The sequence below is a fragment of the Macaca nemestrina genome, chromosome 5 (genome assembly GCF_043159975.1).
Source record: "Macaca nemestrina isolate mMacNem1 chromosome 5, mMacNem.hap1, whole genome shotgun sequence".
Classification (NCBI taxonomy): domain Eukaryota; kingdom Metazoa; phylum Chordata; class Mammalia; order Primates; family Cercopithecidae; genus Macaca; species Macaca nemestrina.
This window is the reverse complement of record NC_092129.1, coordinates 28,336,455-28,343,928: the sequence shown is the minus strand read 5'-3', so window position 1 is coordinate 28,343,928 and position 7,474 is coordinate 28,336,455.

Sequence of the window (7,474 nt, the reverse complement as noted above, 5' to 3'; positions counted from 1 at the left end):
GCAGGATGGCTTGAGCCCAGGAGGCAGAGGTTGCAGTGAGCTGAGATTGTGCCACTGCACTTCAGCCTGGGCACAAGAGCCAAGACCTGTTTCAAAAAAAAAAAAAAAAATGAGTTCATAACATTTAAGATTTACAGATTTTCTATATATTTATTAGCATATTTATTGAAGATGTGTGGGAAAGATTGAGCATTTCTCTTTGTAACAAATACACATGTGAGAACAGATCCTTGACGGGGATTTAATCCAGGGCCATTTAATCCAGTGAACCAAAGAAATTGTGATGATCTCTGAGCAGTATTTGGACACCAGGAGAGGTTGCTCTGATAAGATTTCTCAACAGCATTCTAAATACAATGAAGGTATCCATGTTACTTTTATAGTAGTTTGTTTCTATGATTGCAGTTCACTTATTTCTTCAGTAATTTTTGTATATATTTGTAAGACTGATATATATGTATTAGAGTTAGTGCCACTGGATATATATATATACACACACACACACATATATACATATATACACACATATATATACACACATCACACTCATTAAAAAAGTGCAAAATAAAGGAAATTTGGTTCTTGTTTGCCTACATTTTCCTCCAGTTTCACACTTAGTCTCCTGTATTGATTTGGTTCCAAAGACTTTCAGGTTGCATTTCCTAAAACTTGATACAGAGTTTCTTCCTCATGTGTTCATTGTGGGAATGCTCTTGGGAGAGAGTGAAGGAAGCAGGATATGGTAGGCGAAGAATAATTTGGTCTTAGGGGTGTCTAGTATCAACCCACAATGAAATTTGGAGGGAAATGTACAAACAATAGATTTAGTAAACTAGAGGCAGGTGGAACATTCAATTCAGTCTTTGGCGAAGTTCAATTCCAGGGGCCTGGAGGGGAGTAGGGTGTAACTACCCAGTCAGATTGGCATTCATCTAGCTGAGGGAAATTATTTAGACAAGGGAGTAGGTGGGAGTTATCCGCCAACACTTTAGCTGGGGAATAGGTACTGCTCACTTTAATGAGTATTTGGGCCGATGTCAATAGTACCACTACAATCTTCTCCCTGCTCTACTCAGATCCACCTGCTGGTCACATTATGTTCTCTACATCCAGACACAGCTTCTCTAGTATTTTCATTTGTCAAAATTTCTGAGAAAATTGTTAAGAACAGCATTAAATTACAGTTGCCACAGTTTCAGTTGATTTCAATATTACAATTAATACTTAATATATCACTCTTCCATTAGATTCTTCCTCTCTTTGGCTAGCTTTTATACTGGTTTATATGTCTTGCCTGGGAGGCTAAATAAGATCCTTACCCATAAGTTGTTTGGTTCCTGGTTACTATGTCCTATCAAGTCTTAATAGCTGCACTTGTGTTTTTATAGTTATAACTGTGCATGCAAGTTATCAAGAGTCAACCAATTGATTGCGAAATATATTTCTCCCTGTCCCTATTATGTAGCAGCAGCCCTAAATCCTCATGAAGACCAGAATCAATTTCCCCTGTTAGTGTGGGAGCTCATTTCTATACTTATTGCTCTAATTGCATGAGGGGTACAAAATGACCCGGCAGAAGACATATTTTTATACCTAGAGGGACTGTAACTGTGTACCCTGGCATAATAATACATGCTCTGGGAAACAGAAACTCTAGACTGGCAAAGCCTAAACCTGTGGGGACAGGAAACGGAAATTCCCAAGTAAGTCTCTAGGAATAAGTGATGATGACCAGGACCACTCCTACATCCACCTTTGATTACTAAATCCATATTCTCTACCTATTGTGGATCAACACCATAAAATGCCAATTAGTATAAAATATATACCACATGGGGAAGGGTAGCACCCTGTGCTTGTAGGGGATAACATCTTCAAGCTGGCACCGCAGCTGTATCTACAAGAGGTTATTTCATTGCTCTCTTAGGCTGGTAGTTTCCAACTGCGCATTATGTGGTAGGACTAATTGATTTGATGGCTGTATTTCTTTTTAAAGGTAAAGTGGGTCCCTTGGTCTGAGGAGATATTATTATGTAGGATATTATATTAGGAGATGAAAACGCTGTGAAACCTTGGTAGCAGTGCTTGCTGAATCACTGTGAGGAAGAAAGGTGAACACATACCCAGAAGGTATATCAATTTTGATCACAAAAAAATATTGCCCTTTTGAGGGTAGAAGAGGTTCAATGTCATCATTTTTCCACCAAATGTCTGATTCATTTCCTTGTGGGTGGGTACTATACTGGGGACTTAGCATGGTCTCTCTCTGTTCCTGACAGGTTGGACATATTAACAGGAGGAAAAGCAGATCAGCCCTAGTGAGGGGGAGCCTATGCTGGTGGGCTCATGCATAGTTTCACTCTGTCACCATGACTATTCGATTCTTGACCCAAATGCCAAAGCTCTGAGGTGGCTACAGTGACTAGATATTTAATTCTCTTGGTACAGGGGCTTCTTTCTGGTGTATATTAATGTGTTATACAAATATCTCATTTTGCAGCTACTCCTGCAGGTTCATCCCCGATCTCCTTAACTTGATCTTGCAGTTTTACGGGAGGAATTTCCTGAAATTCCTTCCAGGATTCTGACTAACTCAGATTAGTCAGAAAAAAAATTTAAAAATAAAAAAAATTAAAAAATTAAAAAAATAAATTACTTGAAAGACACAAACTACCAAAACTTACTCAAGAAGAAAGAGATAACTCAAATAGTCCTACATTTACTAAATAAGTAAATTTTTTAGTTCGAAAACCTGTCAAAAAAAAGCTCTAGGCATAGATGTCTTCTCTTGTGAATTAGGCCAAATGTTTAAGAGAGAAAATATACCAATTTTACTAAAAACTCTTCCAGAAAATTGAAGAAGAAGGAATACTTTCCAACTTATTCTATGAAGTCAGTATTTCCCTGAGACCAAAACTGGACAAAAATATTACATAAAATTTCAAATTATTGTCATTCAGGGACATAGATGGAAATATTCTAAACAATACTTTAGAAATATAATTTAACTATGCATAAAATAAAACTTATGATCAAGTGTGTTTATCATAGGAATGTGAGGTGTTTAAAATAAAAAATCAGTGTAATTTGCTACATTTAAAAACTAAAACAAAACAAAATAAAAGCCCAATAGATAGTGACAATTCATTCCTTGGAATTAAACTGTCATTCTAGAAGAAAACCCTCAGCAAACTAAGTGTAGGAGATAATTCCTCAACCTGTTAAGGAAAATTTACAAAAATCTTACAGTGAGCATCACACATAATAGAGAAAGACAGGCCGGGCACGGTGGCTCACGCCTGTAATCCCAGCACTTTGGGAGGCCGAGGCGGGTGGATCACGAGGTCAGGAGATCGAGACCATCCTGGCTAACATGGTGAAACCCTGTCTCTACTAAACATATAAAAAAAATTAGCTAGGCGCGGTGGCGGGCACCTGTAGTCCCAGCTACTCGGGAGGCTGAGGCAGGAGAATGGTGTGAACCCGGGAGGTGGAGGTTGCAGTGAGCCGAGATCACGCCACTGCACTCCAGCCTGAGCGACAGAGCAAGACTCCGTCTCAAAAAAATAAAATAAAATAAAATAAAATAAAATAAAATAAAAGAATAAATAGTGAAAGACAGAATGCTTACTCTCAAAATCAGAAAGAAAGACATATAGATCCATACTCAACACTTTGGCTCAATATTGTACTAGAAGTAATAGCCAATGCAATTAGTTAAAAAAAGAGAAAGAGATAAAAGGCATCCCGTTTGAACAAGAATCTAACAAAAGTCCTTATTTACAAATGACATAATTGAAGCGAGATATTTCCCTGACCTTTCATGGGACTTGTGACAGGGGTGACTTGTTTACCCAGCCTGAAGTTTTCAATTCCTTGCAGGAGGGAGTGTGCAAGTGAATGAGGCAGGAGCTGGAGTGTGGGAATGTCGGAAGCAGCCAGCCACTATGGCAGGGGCGAACTCCACTGCTGCATTTTGGGTGCCAGCAGGAGCAAAACTCCATGCAGACCCACAACTCCTGAAGCCCCAGAGGAAGTGTATAATGCTGTTTTAGCTCTGCCATCTGCAGATGGCTTAAGTGTTAACTTAAGTGTTAAGTGGGCCTCTGTCTTTTGTATTGGCACTTGTGACTTCCAAGCTTTTGTCCAGTGTCCAGGAGAAATGGGTTGCATGAACAAATTGAAGGATGGTAAATGTGGAGGATTTTATTCTGACAAAAGTGGCTAACAGCCAGAAGGAGAGCTGACAAAGACATGGGGCGAGAAGGTAATCTTCTCCTGAATTCTGGCCATCTCCGACTGGGTTCTTATCCGAAGTTACGCCATCAAGCTGGCCCTCTGAAATCAAGCTGTTCTCTCTGACATCTAGCCATAGTCTCTGATGTCAAGCTACTTCTCCTCTCTCTGCCTGCTGAGTCTGGAGTTTTTATAGCCACAGGATGGGGCGAGGTGGGGCCAGGGCCATGGGTAATTTTGGAAAAAGCAGTATTTGGGTGGGAAAACAGGGATTAAGTTCCCATTTTGGGCCATGGTTTCAGGCTTGAGGGTGGGGTTTTGCCAGGGATCCACCCCTATCTGCCTAGAATTTCTCCACTGCCTGTCCTAATCATAATTGTCTATGTGGAAATCTAATGTATGTGTTAAATGCTACTAGAATTAGTAAATGAGTTTAACAAAGTTGTACAATATAGGATCAATATATAAATGTTAAATGTACTCCTATAAACTAACAATAAAAATTGATAATTAAAATTTATAACACAAGACCATTTGTAATACCACCAAATACATAAAATTCTCGGAAATATTTGAAAAGAAATTTGAAACATCTATTCACTGAAAACCACAAAAACTTGAGAAAAATTAAAGGGAACCTATATAAGTGGATAAATAAACTATATTCATGGATTTGAAGGCTCAGTATTACCAACATGTTAATTTCCTTCAATTTAATTTACAGATTCAACATATTTCCTATGAAAATATAAGCATCTTTTTCCAGGGAAATAAATTGACAAGCTGATCCTAAGATTCATATAGAAATACAAAGGATCTAGACTTTCCAAAAGAAATTTGAAAAAAAAAAAAAAGAGTTACAGTAGTTATGATAAATGACTTCAAGATGGGTGCTATGTTTTGAATTTTTTTTTCCTTTCAAAACTCATATATTGGAAATTTAATCCCCAATGTGTTATTATTGGGTGGTTGGGCCTTTGGGGAAGTGTTTAGGTCCTGAAGGTTCTCCTTTCAAGAAAGGATGAATATCACTTTATAAAATCGGCTTGTGGGAGTGGATTCCCCTTTCCTGCTCTTTGGCCATTTGAGGATACAACGTTTCTCCTCTCTGGAAGATGCAGCACAGAGAGCAAATCTGCTAGAACCTTGACTTTGGACTTCACAACCTCCAGAATCATAAAATATTCTGTTACGGCAGCACAAAACAGACTACTGTAAAGCTACAGTATCAAGACAGTGTGAAATTTGCCTAAAGATAGGCAAGTGGGTCAACAAACTGGCTAGAAAGCTTAGAAATAAGTCTGTACACCCATAGTCAATTGATACTTGGCAAAAGTACAAAGACAACTTTGTTGAAAAAGAGACAGCTTTTCAACAAATAATGTTAGATATTCTTACGCAAGAAATTGAATATTGATCCACATCTTGCATAATGTACGAAAATTAACTCAAAATGTATCATAGAACTAAATGGAAAACATAATGACATTAACCTTCAGGAATAAAGCATAATAGAAAATCTTTCTAATCTTGGGTTTGGCAAATACTTCCTAGATACAATATTAAAAGCATGATCCATACAAGACAATAATTAGACTATCAAACTTAAGAACTTCTGATTTTGAAAGACATTGCTAAAAGAATGAAACAAAACAGCCAGAGATTGAGATAAATGTTTATAGATTACATATCTGATGAAGATTTGTAATCAGGGCATATGAAGAACTTTACTACTAAAATAAAAAAAATAAAAAAATTAAAGGACCTATTGTCTAACATCCACTTTCTAGGCAACTGAAATCCATAATTTTATAAATTTCTGGTATAGTAATAATTAGCAATCTAGGCAAAATGGGAATATTATGCTAAAAGCTCCATGGATCAGAAATTTAGCTATTTTTCAGATAGTAAATGCTATTAGAATATATACAAGGTGGTCTGTCCAAGGCAAAATTGACTTAAGACCTGATTTCTCAATCTTTTTGTCATTATTACCCATCTACAGAAACTTTTTATACATTTTTTCCTAAATGTAACCCATGAAATTTTTATGCCACAATTTTTTTATGTTGTATACCATTTGTACTTTATACATAAAAAAGTAAGTTTTTTTGCCCTAAGAATTTATCCCTTCCCCAGTTGAGAATTCATGGCTTTAATATCTCTGAGAAGATAGTTTCAGACCTCCTGTGAAATCTGTCCTTCCCAGGCCATCCTCTGACCTGCATCAGTTTCTCCTTGCTTCATGTTTCTCTTTTTAAATTCTTACAAACATTTCTGCGGTTTTTAACACAAAGATGTAAATCTATGACTATCCCAATAATTACCAGAATGTGAACCACCAATAGAGAGTTGAAATTACCTTTATAAAATACGTTAATTATGACCATATCCCCCGTTGATACTCTCTTACTAGTTTTCAGTCATCAAAAGCAATTTGAACTTCCTTATATGTACTTATTAAAGTGTGTGTATAATTTTTTACACACTTATTTGCTTTTCACCAAATCATTTACATAGATATTCTATCAGTGACAGGCTTCAAATCAGTATTTTGTATCCTGGGGATTACCAACTGATTTTCATTTAATTCTATTAGTAAAAACAAAAACCACATGACTGCATCAGAGGGATTAACATAATGTTTGACATAATATGAAGCTGTTTGGAGTAAGACTTTCAGGTTGTCCGGAGACAATACAGTATTAGAGTCTTTCATTTGTTGAATTCTGATGCCAGCGACTCACTTTTGAGCAACAGAATGTGGTAGATGTAAAACTCTGTGACCCCTAAGGCTATTTCATAAGAAGCCTTGCAGCTTTCACCTGAAATGCTCACACTGGGGAAAGTCAGCCTCATGTATAATATCTGACTATCTTGAGACCATCATGCTGTGAGACAGCCTGAGTTAGCTATGTATAGTTATCCTACAGAGAGAGACTCCCAGGTAGCTCCTATCTATTCTATCCATCCCAGCTAAGGTGCTAGCTGTGGTAGTAAAAATTTATCTTAAGCATGCAGCCCCATCTAGTCTTCAAAAGACACCAGCCTCAGCCACCAATTGATTATAACCACCTATGAGACCCACGTTAGAACTTCACAGCTGAGCCCTGGCAGCTCTCAGAACCATCGGAGATAAGCACTGATGTTGAAGTGACTGTGTTTTGGGGTGGTTTGTTGTGTAGTAATAGATAACTGAAACACTGGGAGAGATGATAAGTCCTCACTTAGCACTGAT